This window comes from Bos mutus, chromosome 14 (assembly GCF_027580195.1).
Source record: "Bos mutus isolate GX-2022 chromosome 14, NWIPB_WYAK_1.1, whole genome shotgun sequence".
NCBI classification, from domain to species: domain Eukaryota; kingdom Metazoa; phylum Chordata; class Mammalia; order Artiodactyla; family Bovidae; genus Bos; species Bos mutus.
Genome location: NC_091630.1, coordinates 37,332,593 through 37,350,649, shown reverse-complemented (window position 1 = coordinate 37,350,649; position 18,057 = coordinate 37,332,593).

Below are 18,057 nucleotides of genomic sequence, written 5' to 3'. Positions count from 1 at the left end.
TCGTCCCCTTCTCCTCCTGCCTTCAATCTTTCCCAGCATCAGGGACTTTTCAGATGAGTCAGCTCTTTGCATCAGGTGGCCAAAGTACTGGAGTTTCAGCATCAGCATCAGTCCTTCCAATGAACACTCAGGACTGGTCTCCTTTAGGATGGACTGGTTGGATCTCCTTGCAGTCCAAGGGACTCTCAAGAGTCTTCTCCAGCACCACAGTTCAAAAGCATCAGTTCTTCAGCGCTCAGCTTTCTTTATAGTCCAACTGTCACATCCATACATGACCACTGGAAAAACCATAGCCTTGACTAGATGGACCTTTGCTGGCAAAGTAATGTCTCTGCTTTTTAATATGCTGTCTAGGTTGGTCATAACTTTCCTTCCAAGGAGTAAGTGTATTTTAATTTCATGGCTGCAATCACCATCTACAGTGATTTAGGAGCCCCCAAAAATAAAGTCAGCCACTGTTTCCACTGTTTCCCCATCTATTGATACTTTGAACTAAAAACCAGAGAGACTCCATAGATGGCATTTGAACCAAAATGTTAAGTTTAGTCAGTGCTAGAACAACCATTTTAAGTCATGTACATATTGAGCAAGAGAATGGAGCATAAAGAAAAGGAAGGAAATACAGCAACTATGATGAAATCTTTCCAGTGAATATTCCAGTTGATTTAGGGTTGACTTGTTTGATCTTGTTTTTATGCAAGGGACTCTCAAGAGTCTTCTCCAGCCCCACAATTTGAAAGCATCAGTTCTTCAGCATTCAGTCTTCTTTACAATCCAACTCTCACATCTGTGACTACTAGAATAACCATAGCTTTGACTACATGGATCTTTGTCAACAAAGTAATGCCTCTGCTTTTTAATACACTATTTAGGTTTGTCATAGCTTTTCATCCAAGGAGCAAGCATCTTTTAATTTCATGGCTGCAGTCACTGTCCTACTACCCTGAGTGTAATTAAACCACTGCTCATTCAACCCACATCCATACACTGAGCTGACCTCTCCACAACTCATGTCCAGGCTTCTTCTACTCCTTCGGCTGATCACTAGGACCCACCCATAGTCCTAGGAATGATCTGAGGGGGTGGGTACTCAAGCAGTGGGGACATGGTCTGGGCTACCTGCTCACAGTTACCTCACATCTCCTGGTCTTACCCAGCCTTGATCCCAGATGCACAACTTTGATTTTACTTGGGCCTGCTGCTGGGGCTGCCTGAGTTTATGACTCTGTGGGTCTGACAGAATCCAGCTCATAATGGACAGTTCCAGACACATGGTTACTTGGCATCCTCTAATCAAGAATTCCGTCTATGCTCAGTCCCTGTAACACAACAAGAACTCTTTGCAAAAAGCATATAAGTTCCCATTGCAGATGGCGTGGCCTTGTTCCCCAGTGTCGGAGGTCTGTGTTGTGTAGCTCCTACCCTGCTTTACCTATGTGTTACGCTGGGTCTTTTCCCAACACTAACACCTCCAACAGCATAGAGTTTACCAGATCATCTGACCCAAGTAGCAGAGCTACTTGTATTGCAGCCCTGACTTCCTGCTTCAGGCCTCACTCAAGGCAGAGATATTCACTTGTCACCCAGTATATGGGCTGGAACATGTTTATGGATGTGGAGTCTGTTTCCTTCTTTCAAGTAGAAAGGTAAGATGTAGCAAATTGTCTTAGAGATGTCTTCACCTTCCCTTGACCCACCCGGATCACTAAACACTTTATAACCCTAGAAGTTTCCTAGTTGTCACCCACTTTAACACTCATGCTTTGCCATGCCTGTGTCTTACCAGTGCCTCCAGCATGCGAGCCACTTCTTGCTCACCCTCCTGATCAATGCAATGTTGTGTAGGATGTCCAGACAACCCAGATCTTATCTGAATGTGTATTATGACAGAGAATAGAAGATAATGAAGCCTCAAACAGACCTGTACATGTATATAGTCAACCGTTTCATGTAAATGCAAGCAGTTTCTGATCTTTCCAGATTGGGAGAAAAAAAAGTGCCAAATCACATGGATACTGTGTACCTGAGGCCATATTCATCTGCTCTTGCAAAAGTAACACATAGCGCAGCAGCCGCAATCGGGGCTATTATTTGAGCTGGCTGTGGCCTACAGTCATTCTCTAATTCATTGGTTTCTACAGGGACCAGACTGGTGAATTAAATGGAGCTATGATATGAACCTCTGTCCCCTGCATTCTCAATATTGTTTAGAGTAGCATTAATTTCTACCATTCCTCTTCATCACCACTTCCAAATGCAGTATTGTTAGATTCACCATCTTCGCCAGGATTGACCAGGGGCTGGGATAGAGAGGAGAACGGAATGTAGAAGTACAGTTTCAAAAGATTCCATATCGCCTTCTCACTACGATAGCTCATTTGGTTGGAATGGGAAGAATTCAAGATGGAGGCTACTCCAATGGCCACCTATATCAGTCCCAGTTATATAGTTAAGGACAGGGGAGGTCATCACTGGTTGGGTCCACAGACTTACTGGATACACTGAGAACCAGAATGTTGATTATTACCTGGCTCTAGTACATCTCCTCTCTAACATGCTGCTTTGGAACTCTGTGAGTCAATGTTAATTCAGATCCACTACCCTTATAATGTTTGGATATCCCTCTTTTCCCAGAATTTATTTTCTCAGCTGAATTACAGTTTATCTCTTTTGAGGAAAATGGAGGAGGTAAACACACTGTATTTTCCCCATGGCATTTTAAGATTCTTCCTCTTGTGGACTTGGTAACCTCTTTAGCCACTGTTTTCCGGGTTTGAAAACTGCCTGAAGTTTGAGATCTGGGCAAAGGATCATGAATTTCTATTGGCATGATGACCCTTAGCCTGCTGCTCATACATTCTTGTCTTTTGATTGTATTGATTAAGCAGTATCCCCATTAGTTATTCATCTACTTTGCCTCTAGGGGTGCCATGTTCTATTAAGCATCTCCACAATTCCCTCCAGGTCAAGCCCTTTTAGCTACAACCCCCTGGCTTCTGGCAGGAAAGTGCTGCCACCCAGTCCCTATTGCTTCCCATTTCCCTATTGCTATCAATGAGCAAACTGACTGATTGATATGGAATTAATATGGATACACATATAGCTATAAATATCTTTTTCTCTTTTTAAAGAAAGGTATAATAACTATATTGATCCATACCAGAAGTACAGCTCTTTTTATTTTCCTGTAGAGAAGGAGAGATGAGAGCCCCACAATATAAGAGTTGCCAGTGCTTTGGTATATTGAACTTGAGTTATTTCAGCTAAGCAATTTGAAGTGCATTGGAGCTGGACAAGGCATTGTGCATACTCCGCAGAGACTGGCATGCTAGGAAAACTCAGGCTTCACTCATTTGCTATTCATTCAATAAATCTTTGTTGCTGTTATTTTCTTTTATTTAGTCACTAAGTCGTGTCTGACTCTGCAACCTGATGGACTGCAGCATGCCAGGCTCCTCTGTCCTTCACCATCTCCCAGAGTTTGCTCAAATGTATGTCCATTGAGTTGGTGATTCTATCTAATCATCTTATCCTCTGTCATCCCCTTCTCCTTTTGCCTTCAATCTTTCCCAGCATCAGGGTTTTTTTTTTTTTTTTTTTCCCAATGAGGCACCTCTTCTCATCAAGTGGCCAAAGTATTGGAGCTTTTCAGTACCAGTCCTTGTAATGAATATTTGGGGTTGATTTCCTGTAGGATCAACTGGTTTGATTCCCTTGTTGTCCAAAAGACTCTCAAAATAAACTTTGAGTCCCTGTTAAATGAAAGACCCCAGTGCTGGGCATGAGGTGTATAATGATGAATGAAAGAGATGTGCAAAATGTTTCCAATATTATGAAAGAGAATATGAAATGATGCTAAATTCCTCAATGTTTCCATATGGAGATCTATCTGTACAATATAAGCAGGGAGAAACAATTCCTTTTTTAGAGCAAAGATTGGCAAGCTATGATCTACGTCCTAAATCCAGCTACCACCTATAGGTAAAGATTTATTAGAGCACAGCCACACTTATTATCTGTGGCTGCTTTCAGGCTACAGTAGAAGAACAGGGTATTTGGGACAGACACCACATGGCTTGCAAAGCCTCAAATATTTACTGTCTGGCCCTTTACAGAAAAATGCTTGCCAATCCCCATTTTAGAGTCTTGTATGTATCTACGTGATAGTTGCTCAGTCGTGTCCAGCTTGTTGCAACGCCACGGACAGTAGCCCATCAGGCTCCTTTGTCCATGGAATTGTAGAATAATAGAGAGGGCTTTCATTTCCTCTTCCAGGGGATCTTCGCCACCAGGGATCTCCCGCATTGTAGGCGTATTCTTTACCATCTGAGTCACCAGGGAAGCCCTTTAGAATCTTAGGTCTGACTTAAATTAATATTTAAAACTCGGGATCATAACAATTACTGTGTGTGTGGGCTTTCTTTGGGCTTTCCTTGTGGCTCAGCTGGTAAAGAATCTGCCTGCTGTGCGGGAGACCTGGGGTCGATCCTTGGGTTGGAACGATCTACTGGAGAAGGAAACAGTTACCCAGTCCAGTATTCTGGCCTGAAGAATTCAGACTATAGAGTCCATGGGGTCGCAAAGAGTTGGACATGACTGAGAGATTTTCACTTTTTAGAATCAAACCTCATATGCATCAGAGATGCTCAGAGGGCTCAAACAAAACTTTGTGCACACCAGGACCAAGAGACCCAAAAAAGACTGAGCCAGAACTGTGTTTGAGTGTCTCCTGTGGAGGTACTGATCTGCAGTGGCCTGCAACTGGGGCAGAAGCTCTGAGTGCAGGAGACCTGGTCACATAGCCTGTGGCATAAGCCATCTTGGAGGAGGTCACCTTTAACCCGACCATAGAGCCGCTGAGCAGACGACCCACCCATAAACTTCAGAACAATTATACCAAAGAAATTCCTTCACTGTTTATAAAGTTCTAGGACCCACAACAGATTTCCCAACCTGGGGATTTGGCAAAGGGACTGAGAACCCCTGGGGAATTTGACTTTGGAGGCCAGTGGGATTTGATTACAGAACTTACACAGGACTGGGGAACCAGACTATTGGAGGGCACAAACAAAACCTGTGTGCACCAGGACCCAGGAGAAAGGAGCAGTAACTCCACAAGAGACTGACCTAGACTTGCCTATGAGTGTCCAGGGGTGTTCGTCAGAGGTGTGGGTCAGCAGTGGCCTGATGCAGGGTCAGGGCACTGAGTACGGCAGTGCCTGCATCAGGCCTTTTGAAGGAGGTCCATTATTTTCATTACCTCCAGCATAGTTGGGGCTTCCCTGATAACTCAGTCGGTAAAGAATCTACCTGCAATGCAGGAGACCCCCGTTTGATTCCTGGGTCAGGAAGACCCACTGGAAAAGGTATAGACTATCCACTCCAGTATTATTGGGCTTCCATGGTGGCTCAGCTGGTAAAGAATTTGCCTGCAATGTGGGAGATCTGGGTTCAATCCCTGGGTTGGGCAGATCACCTGAAGAAGGGCAAAACTATTCACTCCAGTATTCTGGCATGGAGAATTCCATGGACTATATATAGTCCATGGGGTCACAAAGAACCAGACAGGACTGAGCGACTTTCACTCTCACTTTTCACTTTTGTTAGGTAGGTGGAATAGGCAAAAGGAGTCCAAAATAGCAGTGGCTAAAAGACAAGGAAGGTCAAAGGAAGGCCCGAGGACCAGAGTGAAGACTTCAGGCAGAACAAACAGCACTCCTGGCTAAGCCCAATTTTCATAGGGCAGGCCCAGGTGGAGGAAAAAATATATAAAAGGAGGAGCCAAAGTGCTTTCTGATGGACTCTCTTTCTCCTGTGTGTGTGCGCTCTCTCTCTCTCACTCACTCTCTCTCTCCTGCTATCTTCTAAATAAAATAGAGTTGTAACACTGATTCAGAAAACGAAGATCATGGCATCCGGTCCCATCACTTCATGGGAAATAGATGGGGAAACAGTGGAAACAGTGTCAGACTTTATTTTTGGGGGCTCCAAAATCACTGCAGATGGTGACTGCAGCCATGAAATTAAAAGACGCTTACTCCTTGGAAGGAAAGTTATGTCCAGCCTAGATAGCATATTCAAAAGCAGAGACATTACTTTGCCAATAAAGATCTGGCTAGTCAAGGCTATGGTTTTTCCAGTGGTCATGTATGGATGTGAGAGTTGGACTGTGAAGAAGGCTGATCGCCAAAGAATTGATGCTTTTGAACTGTGGTGTTGGAGAAGACTCTTGAGAGTCCCTTGGACTGCAAGGAGATCCAACCAGTCCATCCTGAAGGAGATCAGCCCTGGGATTTTTTTGGAAGGAATGATGCTAAAGCTGAAACTCCAGTACTTTGGCCACCTCATGGGAAGAGTTGACTCATTGGAAAAGACTCTGATGCTGGGAGGGATTGGGGGCAGAAGGAGAAGGGGACGACAGAGGATGAGATGGCTGGATGGCATCACTGACTCGATGGACGTTAAGTCTGAGTGAACTCTGGGAGTTGGTGATGGACAGGGAGGCCTGGCGTGCTGCGATTCATGGGGTCGCAAAGAGTCGGACACAACTGAGCAACTGAACTGAACTGAACTGACTGAACACTGATTTTCCCAAGAACTATAACACGATTTGTCCAAGACCCGAGAGCTGTGACACGCTGAGGGCTTTAATGTCCGTCACTCCAAATCTTTGTTGTGATGAGACAAAGAACCGAGGAACATACACTCGCATGACATCTATGGTGCTGTGACTCGGATTTAACCTGGCTGAAACAACCTCCGCACGGAAGAGGCCAAGCACAGCAGGAGCCCAACTCAGTGAAGCTCCCGTGCTAGAAGCAGAAGGCAAAGAAACCCAACGCAGGGGAAGGCCCATCATGCTGGAAAACGGGACAGCGAAAAATGAACTCAGCAGAAAGCTCACGTGGCCCAGTCTCAGATTCCAGAAGACCTCCGGTTAAGGTAAGAGGTCCTCGCTCCTATGGCTGGAGGGACCTTTACAATCTCTTGTTTCTTGTTTCCTCGAACCTCCCGCGAACAGGCGGGTGGCAGGGGCACAACTGAGGGACTCTGGAGAGGCTACTCCTCAGCATGTCCCAGAGGCGCTATCTGCTGAGCCCCAGTAGCTGTTACACAAGCCAGTGGGAGTTCTTCTGTCCTTTCTCTTCTCTGTGCCAAAGATCAGACCAATGAAACTGTGAGCACCGGTCAGATATTTAGCAAATTTTCTGGCGGGCTATGAAGGTGATTCCTTGGCACGTTTTCCCCACTGCTTTTCCCTCCTGTCCTTCAGCTCTCTCCCGGGACTCAAGCCCCACCAAAACTAATGAAACTCAGGCTCTGATGTCTCATTGCAAAAATTCATTGAGAGACAAAGCGATAAGAGGTGGATTTGTTAGGATCCAGAGAGAAGCCACTGGTCAGGGTGTGCTGGGGCCATGGTATTAGGCCCGGATAGGTTTTATGAGGGGGTGGAATTCATATGCTAATGAGTGAGAGGATCATCCCAGCCATTGGGGAACCACCCACTCCTCCCTCTTCTGACCTTGTGCCTTGGAGCTGTCCTGCCACCTCTGGGTGTGTCTGTTGGCTTATAGACTGGGGATTAAGGTTTACTTGAATCATCTTGGACCCAATTGATTTTAATTGGTTTACATTATACCATTGTGCTATGTCATTCTTTCAAAGGTTGTGCTCTGCCCCCTTCCCTCCTGTTTCATGCTCTTTTCCTGAGCCCCATCCAGACCCACAATTGCCTGTACAATCTTCTGGAGAGACAACCAGAAAATAGCTGGCCTTGGGAGGGAAATACTCTATAATATCCAACCCCCTAATCCTACCCAATACTGGTCACACTAGAGATCTTGGGGATGCCCAAACTCCAGTCCGGGGAGTCCCAGGAGGTCATCACGCCTTGACCTGCCTAGGGATTGGTCTTCAAAAGGTTGTCACACCTCAACCTGCTTGGGGATCCTCTAGTCCCGGGGTCCCAGGAGGTCATCACGCCTCTACCTGCCCAGGGACCCAATTCTTGGGAGGCCGTCATGCCTTGACCTGCCCGGGGATTCGATCTCTAGGAAGCTGTCACGCCTCAGGCTGCCTGGGGATCTGCACCCTGACCCAGGGACGCCTGGCTCTCAGGTTGCAACAGTACTAGGTAGGATGAACTTACATCATATCTATTCCCGTCCACAGTGGGCAAACTAGCAATGAGTTACAAACCTTTTAATTGTACCCAGCACTGGTCACACTGGAGATCTTAGGGATGCCCAAACTCCAGTCCCAGGGGTCCCAGGAGGTCGTCACACCTCAACCTGCCCAGGGACCCAATTCTCAGGAGGCCGTCATGCCTCGACCTGCCTGGGGATCTGCACCCTGACCTGGGGACGCCTGGCTCTCAGGTTGCAACAGTTCTGGGTAGGATAAGCTTCAGAAAGAATCACCCCTAAGGAAGTCCACCCATGGAAACATAAAGAAGCCTATTATTTGTGGGACTGTACCCAGTCTCAGCAATAACTCAGGAGCCCAATGAGAACCCCATTGCCTTTCTGGAGAGGCTAAAAGAAGCACTCCAAAAGTTTACCAACCTGGACTTAGACTCTTATGAGGGATGGGTGATTTTAAAGGACAAATTCCTGTCCCAATGTGCATCAGATATCAGAATTAAGTTACAGCAGCTACAACAGCAGGACCCTGCTGCCTCTTTAGATGAAATGGTCCAGACAGCCACCAATACCTTTTATAACAGAGAACAGGAGAAGGAGGCCAAGGCCCAGGAGAAGGCGAGAAAGAAAGAGACAAGGCATGCCCAGATGCTGGCCGCCCTCCAGAGAAGCCCTATGGCAAACCCCAAGTCCTTGAAGGACAAGGCACCAGACAAATGCCTGATCTGTAAACAGGCGGGGCATTGGGCCAAAGAAAGTCCAAACCGTGACAAGTCTCCTAGAACGGCTTGCTACAAATGCCATCAACTGGGACATTGGGCGGCACTCTGCCCTTGGGACCCAAGAGCCTCAAGGTCAAGCGCCAAGCCTATCCTCACAATGGTTCAAGAGGACTGAAGTGGCCCGCTCCAGCCAGCCCGCCTGTCATGGATAACCATCACGGGGCTGGAGCCAAGGGTGCAACTGGATGTGGCAGGTAGGTCCGAGAATTTCTTGGTTGACACAGGGGCTACCTACTCTGTCTTGATCTCCTACTCCGGAGCCTTCTCCTCCCAAACCTGTACCATTTTGGGTGCTACAGGAAAAGCAACTACTAAAAGATTCACCCGAGCACTTCTTTGTTGCTGGGATGGACAAATATTTTCCCACCAGTTTCTGGTCGTCCTGAGTGTCCTACCCCCTTATTGGGGAGAGATATACTCACTAAACTGGGGACCACCCTTGTGATGGGAAGTTTTTCAGCCCCTAGAGCTCTACAGCTCCTGATTACTACTGAAGAACCCATTACACCTTCAATAGAGAAGGACCAAAACTGTGGGAAGACAAAATTAACCCCAGGTGTGGGACCAGGGGATCCCTGGACGAGCCCACCAAGCTGAACCGTCATCATTGTCCTCCGAGATCCCACTCGGTTTCCTAACCGGAAACGATACCCTCTCAAAAGAGAGGCTCGGGAGGGACTACAGCCTTTAATAAATAAATTCCTTGCTTGTGGACTATTGGTCCCCACCAGTTCGCCATGTAACACCCTAATCCTCTCAGTAAAGAAAAAAGACGGAACCTGGTGAATGGTTCAAGATCTCTAGATCATAAATGAAGCTGTAGTCCCCCTCCATCCCACAGTACCCAATCCCTATGTAATCTTGGGAGAAATCCCACCCAGTGCCAAGTGGTTTACGTCTTGGATCTCAAAGATGCATTTTTTTGCATACCACTGGCTAAAGAATCCCAATACCTTTTTGCCTTTGAGTGGGAGGCCCCAGGAGAAAAACACCAACAGATGACTTGGACAGTATTATCTCAGGGGTTCAGAGATAGCCCCCACCTGTTTGGACAGGCCCTTAGCCAGGATCTCCTAGATCTGGACCTGGGACCTAATGGGAAAATATTACAATACGTAGATGACCTACTAACCTGCTCTCCAGATGAGAAAAGTGCCCAACAACATGCAATTCAGGTTCTAAACTTCTTGGCAGAAAGGGGATATAAAGTCTCCCGTGCTAAGGCACAGATGGTCGAGACAAAGGTCACTTACCTGGGAGTTCAGATTACACACGGGCCCAGGAGGCTGTCCTCTGATCAGGTACAAGGAATCCTCCAGTTGCCCTCCCCCACGACTCAAAAACAATTGCGAGCTTTCCTGGGGCTAACTGGTTATTGTAGAATCTGGATACCCAATTATGGTCTAATTGCCCAGCCCTTATATGAAAGCTTAAAGGGATGAGAGGATTCAATCCCACTGATGTGGGGAACTCCTCAAAAGAAGGCAGAGGCTACACTAAACAGGCCTTAACTCAGGCACCTGCCTTGAGGTTGCCAGACCCATAAAAAGCATTCCAACTTTATGTCCATGAAAGAGAGGGAATAGCCTTGGGAGTGTTAACTCAAAGGTTGGGATCTGAGCCCTAGCCTGTAGCTTACTTATCCAAGAGGCTCGATCCAACTACCCAAGGTTGGCCCCCCTGCCTTTGAAATCTTGCAGCTATTGCAGTCATGATAGAAGATGCTTTAAAACTCTCTTTGGAAGCAAACTATTTTTACCAGCCACCAAGTAAAACAACTCCTAAATGGGAGAGGCCATTTATGGATGTCTGATCAAAGAATCCTCAGATATCAAGTAATGCTGATGGAAAATCCAGGCCTCACTATATCCCCTTGTGAGGTTCTTAACCCAGCCACCCTCCTACCTACCCCCGAGGGCTCCCTCCCCTTTCACTCTTGTCTAGAATCCTTGGACCACTGGACAAAACCCCGAGAGGGATTGTCAGAAGATCCTCTGACCAATCCTGAGGAAATCTGGCACACTGATGGAAGCAGCTTTGCCTTGGATGGAAAAAGAAGAGCCGGGTATGCAGTAGTCTCCAATTTTGAGACCATAGAGGCTAAGCCTCTGCCACCAGGTGCTTCAGCCCAATTAGCTGAGCTCATAGCCCTAACTCGAGCTGTAGAGCTGGGAAAAGGAAAAAGAATAGCCATTTACACTGACTCCAAGTATGCCTTTCTGGTGCTACATGCACATGCGGCTGTTTGGAAAGAAAGGGGCCACTTGACCACCCGAGGGTCCCCAGTCAAATATGGTGATCAGATTCTTTGACTCTTGGAGGCAGTCCATCTGCCTACTGAGGTTTCAGTCTCCCACTGTAAAGGACACCAAAGGGAACACGGAAGTGGCACAAGGGAACCAAGCAGCTGATCAGGCAGCTAAGAGAGCAGCATTACAGAACCATAACATAATAGGGATTGCCACCTTAGTTCCACAGACTAATTTGCCAGAAACTCCTTCATATACTGAAGGTGAGACTCTTAAAGCTAAGAGTGAGGGCTTTCAAGAAGATCATATGGGGTGGTTCCAAAGGGAGGGGCTCCTTTTTCTGCCTGGGAACCTCCAATGGAAGCTGGTTAACTCCTTATGTGCCACTACTCATTTAGGAGAAAAGGCCCTCCAAAGATTACTAGAAAGGTCCTTCAGAGGAACAGGCTTCCAAACAACTATAAGACAGGTGGTCTCCTCTTGTCCCACTTGCCAATGAAACAACCCCCAAGGAGCTCGAAGACCCCAGCTGGCCCAGCCCGTCCAACGGCGTGGAGCCTACCCAGGAGAGGACTGGCAGATGGACTTCACCCAGATGCCAGTTTCTCATGGGTATAAATACTTATTAGTTATGATAGATACATTCACAGGATGGATTGAAGGCTTTCCCACCTGGACTGAGAAGGCTGAGGAGGTGGTAAAAAAAACTGCTCCATGAAATCATTCCAAGATTTGGTCTGGCCAGGTCATTACAAAGTGACAATGGGACATCATTTACTTCTAAGGTCACCCAAGGGGTCCCGAAAGCACTGGGCATTACTTATTATCTCCATTGTGCCTGGAGGCCTCAATCTTCAGGAAAAGTAGAAAGAGCCAATCAATTATTAAAATCAGCAATAAAAAGATAACCCAGGAGACCTCCCTGGGATGGAAGGAGGCTTTACCAAGAGCTCTCCTCCGCACCTGCATTGCCCCTAAGGAACAGGTTGGTCTTAGTCCTTATGAGATGCTATATGGGAGACCTTTTGTTTATGTCAATGACCTCTTCCTAGATCCAGAGGTTCAGACCCTCCAGTCTTATACCATGGCCATTGGGCAATTCCAAAGGATATACGCTGTGGGGTATGAACCAGGACCCAAAATATTCTAAAGAGTCACCACGATATGCTCCAGGGACTCAAGTCCCAATTAAAGTCTGGAAAAATGGGTCCCCAAAGGCTCAACTCCAGCCCCACATGGAAGGGCCCCTACCCTGTAATACTTTCTACCCCAGAGCAGTCAAGGTACCAGGACATGACTCCTGGATTCACTACTCACGAGTCAAGCTGTGGAAGAAAAACAGAAGAGGACACTGATATACCTGTGAGCCCCTGGGAGATCTCAGATACCTATTCAGAACTACCAATGAGTGCCATTCTAATGAACACCCCAAAAATCTGGTTTCTGGGGATAAGATTTCTCAGGATAACTCTAAGGAGCCAACACAGCTTGACAGAGACTGTACTCCAAGACAGACAGGAAATAGATCTTCTGATTCCTGAACAAGGAGGGACTTGAGCCATCCTGGCCATGTGAATTTAAAATTGACCAATGTCCCTTCTAGTCCTTGTTATGCTACATTGATGATGCTTATGATTATTCCATGTACTGTCAATTATCTAACCTGTTTTGTCTCTGCCCAGGTCAACCAGCTACAACATGCAGTGCCGGTTCAACAAAGATATAAAACTACAGCCGACCAAGGAAATTGTCACACACCCTTGGACACCACTATAAGGACTCTGAGGATTGAGACTAGCAAAAGGGGGAGGCCCAATACCCCTCGCCATCCCAGTTCAGCAGGAAGTAGCCAGAAGGACCTCGACGCCCCTATTCCCAAAGAATTGGGCCTCCCATCTCTTGAGGGGGGAATGTTAGGTAGGTAGAATAGGGAAAAGGAGTCCAAAATGGCGGTGGCTAAAAGACAAGAAGGTCAAAGGAAGGCCCGAGGACCAGAGTGAAGACTTCAGGCAGAACAAACAACACTCCTGGCTAAGCCCAATTTGCATAGGGCAGGCCCAGGTGGAGGAAAAAACATATAAAAGGAGGAGCCAAAGTGCTTTCTGACGGACTCTCTTTCTCCTGTGTGTGTGCACTCTCTCTCTCTCTCACTCACTCTCTCTCTCCTGCTATCTTCTAAATAAAATAGAGTTGTAACACTGATTCAGAAAACGAAGATCATGGCATCCGTCCCATCACTTCATGGGAAATAGATGGAAACAGTGGAAACAGTGTCAGACTTTATTTTTTGGGGGCTCAAAATCACTGCAGATGGTGACTGCAGCCATGAAATTAAAAGACGCTTACTCCTTGGAAGGAAAGTTATGTCCAGCCTAGATAGCATATTCAAAAGCAGAGACATTACTTTTGCCAATAAAGATCTGGCTAGTCAAGGCTATGGTTTTCAGTGGTCATGTATGGATGTGAGAGTTGGACTGTGAAGAAGGCTGATCGCCAAAGAATTGATGCTTTTGAACTGTGGTGTTGGAGAAGACTCTTGAGAGTCCCTTGGACTGCAAGGAGATCCAACCAGTCCATCCTGAAGGAGATCAGCCCTGGGATTTTTTTGAAGGAATGATGCTAAAGCTGAAACTCCAGTACTTTGGCCACCTCATGGGAAGAGTTGACTCATTGGAAAAGACTCTGATGCTGGGAGGGATTGGGGGCAGAAGGAGAAGGGGGACAGAGATGAGATGGCTGGATGGCATCACTGACTCGATGGACGTTAAGTCTGAGTGAACTCTGGGAGTTGGTGATGGACAGGGAGGCCTGGCGTGCTGCGATTCATGGGGTCGCAAAGAGTCGGACACAACTGAGCAACTGAACTGAACTGAACTGACTGAACACTGATTTTCCCAAGAACTATAACACGATTTGTCCAAGACCCGAGAGCTGTGACACGCTGAGGGCTTTAATGTCCGTCACTCCAAATCTTTGTTGTGATGAGACAAAGAACCGAGGAACATACACTCGCATGACATCTATGGTGCTGTGACTCGGATTTAACCTGGCTGAAACAACCTCCGCACGGAAGAGGCCAAGCACAGCAGGAGCCCAACTCAGTGAAGCTCCCGTGCTAGAAGCAGAAGGCAAAGAAACCCAACGCAGGGGAAGGCCCATCATGCTGGAAAACGGGACAGCGAAAAATGAACTCAGCAGAAAGCTCACGTGGCCCAGTCTCAGATTCCAGAAGACCTCCGGTTAAGGTAAGAGGTCCTCGCTCCTATGGCTGGAGGGACCTTTACAATCTCTTGTTTCTTGTTTCCTCGAACCTCCCGCGAACAGGCGGGTGGCAGGGGCACAACTGAGGGACTCTGGAGAGGCTACTCCTCAGCATGTCCCAGAGGCGCTATCTGCTGAGCCCCAGTAGCTGTTACACAAGCCAGTGGGAGTTCTTCTGTCCTTTCTCTTCTCTGTGCCAAAGATCAGACCAATGAAACTGTGAGCACCGGTCAGATATTTAGCAAATTTTCTGGCGGGCTATGAAGGTGATTCCTTGGCACGTTTTCCCCACTGCTTTTCCCTCCTGTCCTTCAGCTCTCTCCCGGGACTCAAGCCCCACCAAAACTAATGAAACTCAGGCTCTGATGTCTCATTGCAAAAATTCATTGAGAGACAAAGCGATAAGAGGTGGATTTGTTAGGATCCAGAGAGAAGCCACTGGTCAGGGTGTGCTGGGGCCATGGTATTAGGCCCGGATAGGTTTTATGAGGGGGTGGAATTCATATGCTAATGAGTGAGAGGATCATCCCAGCCATTGGGGAACCACCCACTCCTCCCTCTTCTGACCTTGTGCCTTGGAGCTGTCCTGCCACCTCTGGGTGTGTCTGTTGGCTTATAGACTGGGGATTAAGGTTTACTTGAATCATCTTGGACCCAATTGATTTTAATTGGTTTACATTATACCATTGTGCTATGTCATTCTTTCAAAGGTTGTGCTCTGCCCCCTTCCCTCCTGTTTCATGCTCTTTTCCTGAGCCCCATCCAGACCCACAATTGCCTGTACAATCTTCTGGAGAGACAACCAGAAAATAGCTGGCCTTGGGAGGGAAATACTCTATAATATCCAACCCCCTAATCCTACCCAATACTGGTCACACTAGAGATCTTGGGGATGCCCAAACTCCAGTCCGGGAGTCCCAGGAGGTCATCACGCCTGACCTGCCTAGGATTGGTCTTCAAAGGTTGTCACACCTCAACCTGCTTGGGGATCCTCTAGTCCCGGGGTCCCAGGAGGTCATCACGCCTCTACCTGCCCAGGGACCCAATTCTTGGGAGGCCGTCATGCCTTGACCTGCCCGGGGATTCGATCTCTAGGAAGCTGTCACGCCTCAGGCTGCCTGGGGATCTGCACCCTGACCCAGGGACGCCTGGCTCTCAGGTTGCAACAGTACTAGGTAGGATGAACTTACATCATATCTATTCCCGTCCACAGTGGGCAAACTAGCAATGAGTTACAAACCTTTTATTGCACCCAGCACTGGTCACACTGGAGATCTTAGGGATGCCCAAACTCCAGTCCCAGGGGTCCCAGGAGGTCGTCACACCTCAACCTGCCCAGGGACCCAATTCTCAGGAGGCCGTCATGCCTCGACCTGCCTGGGGATCTGCACCCTGACCTGGGGACGCCTGGCTCTCAGGTTGCAACAGTTCTGGGTAGGATAAGCTTCAGAAAGAATCACCCTAAGGAAGTCCACCCATGGAAACATAAAGAAGCCTATTATTTGTGGGACTGTACCCAGTCTCAGCAATAACTCAGGAGCCCAATGAGAACCCCATTGCCTTTCTGGAGAGGGCTAAAAGAAGCACTCAAAAGTTTACCAACCTGGACTTAGACTCTTATGAGGGATGGGTGATTTTAAAGGACAAATTCCTGTCCCAATGTGCATCAGATATCAGAATTAAGTTACAGCAGCTACAACAGCAGGACCCTGCTGCCTCTTTAGATGAAATGGTCCAGACAGCCACCAATACCTTTTATAACAGAGAACAGGAGAAGGAGGCCAAGGCCCAGGAGAAGAGCGAGAAAGAAAGAGACAAGGCATGCCCAGATGCTGGCCGCCCTCCAGAGAAGCCCTATGGCAAACCCCAAGTCCTTGAAGGACAAGGCACCAGACAAATGCCTGATCTGTAAACAGGCGGGGCATTGGGCCAAAGAGAGTCCAAACCGTGACAAGTCTCCTAGAACGGCTTGCTACAAATGCCATCAACTGGGACATTGGGCGGCACTCTGCCCTTGGGACCCAAGAGCCTCAAGGTCAAGCGCCAAGCCTATCCTCACAATGGTTCAAGAGGACTGAAGTGGCCCGCTCCAGCCAGCCCGCCTGTCATGGATAACCATCACGGGGCTGGAGCCAAGGGTGCAACTGGATGTGGCAGGTAGGTCCGAGAATTTCTTGGTTGACACAGGGGCTACCTACTCTGTCTTGATCTCCTACTCCGGAGCCTTCTCCTCCCAAACCTGTACCATTTTGGGTGCTACAGGAAAAGCAACTACTAAAAGATTCACCCGAGCACTTCTTTGTTGCTGGGATGGACAAATATTTTCCCACCAGTTTCTGGTCGTCCCTGAGTGTCCTACCCCCTTATTGGGGAGAGATATACTCACTAAACTGGGGACCACCCTTGTGATGGGAAGTTTTTCAGCCCCTAGAGCTCTACAGCTCCTGATTACTACTGAAGAACCCATTACACCTTCAATAGAGAAGGACCAAAAACTGTGGGAAGACAAAATTAACCCCCAGGTGTGGGACCAGGGGATCCCTGGACGAGCCCACCAAGCTGAACCGGTCATCATTGTCCTCCGAGATCCCACTCGGTTTCCTAACCGGAAACGATACCCTCTCAAAAGAGAGGCTCGGGAGGGACTACAGCCTTTAATAAATAAATTCCTTGCTTGTGGACTATTGGTCCCCACCAGTTCGCCATGTAACACCCTAATCCTCTCAGTAAAGAAAAAAGACGGAACCTGGTGAATGGTTCAAGATCTCTAGATCATAAATGAAGCTGTAGTCCCCCTCCATCCCACAGTACCCAATCCCTATGTAATCTTGGGAGAAATCCCACCCAGTGCCAAGTGGTTTACGTCTTGGATCTCAAAGATGCATTTTTTTGCATACCACTGGCTAAAGAATCCCAATACCTTTTTGCCTTTGAGTGGGAGGCCCCAGGAGAAAAACACCAACAGATGACTTGGACAGTATTATCTCAGGGGTTCAGAGATAGCCCCCACCTGTTTGGACAGGCCCTTAGCCAGGATCTCCTAGATCTGGACCTGGGACCTAATGGGAAAATATTACAATACGTAGATGACCTACTAACCTGCTCTCCAGATGAGAAAAGTGCCCAACAACATGCAATTCAGGTTCTAAACTTCTTGGCAGAAAGGGGATATAAAGTCTCCCGTGCTAAGGCACAGATGGTCGAGACAAAGGTCACTTACCTGGGAGTTCAGATTACACACGGGCCCAGGAGGCTGTCCTCTGATCAGGTACAAGGAATCCTCCAGTTGCCCTCCCCCACGACTCAAAAACAATTGCGAGCTTTCCTGGGGCTAACTGGTTATTGTAGAATCTGGATACCCAATTATGGTCTAATTGCCCAGCCCTTATATGAAAGCTTAAAGGGATGAGAGGATTCAATCCCACTGATGTGGGGAACTCCTCAAAAGAAGGCAGAGGCTACACTAAAACAGGCCTTAACTCAGGCACCTGCCTTGAGGTTGCCAGACCCATAAAAAGCATTCCAACTTTATGTCCATGAAAGAGAGGGAATAGCCTTGGGAGTGTTAACTCAAAGGTTGGGATCTGAGCCCTAGCCTGTAGCTTACTTATCCAAGAGGCT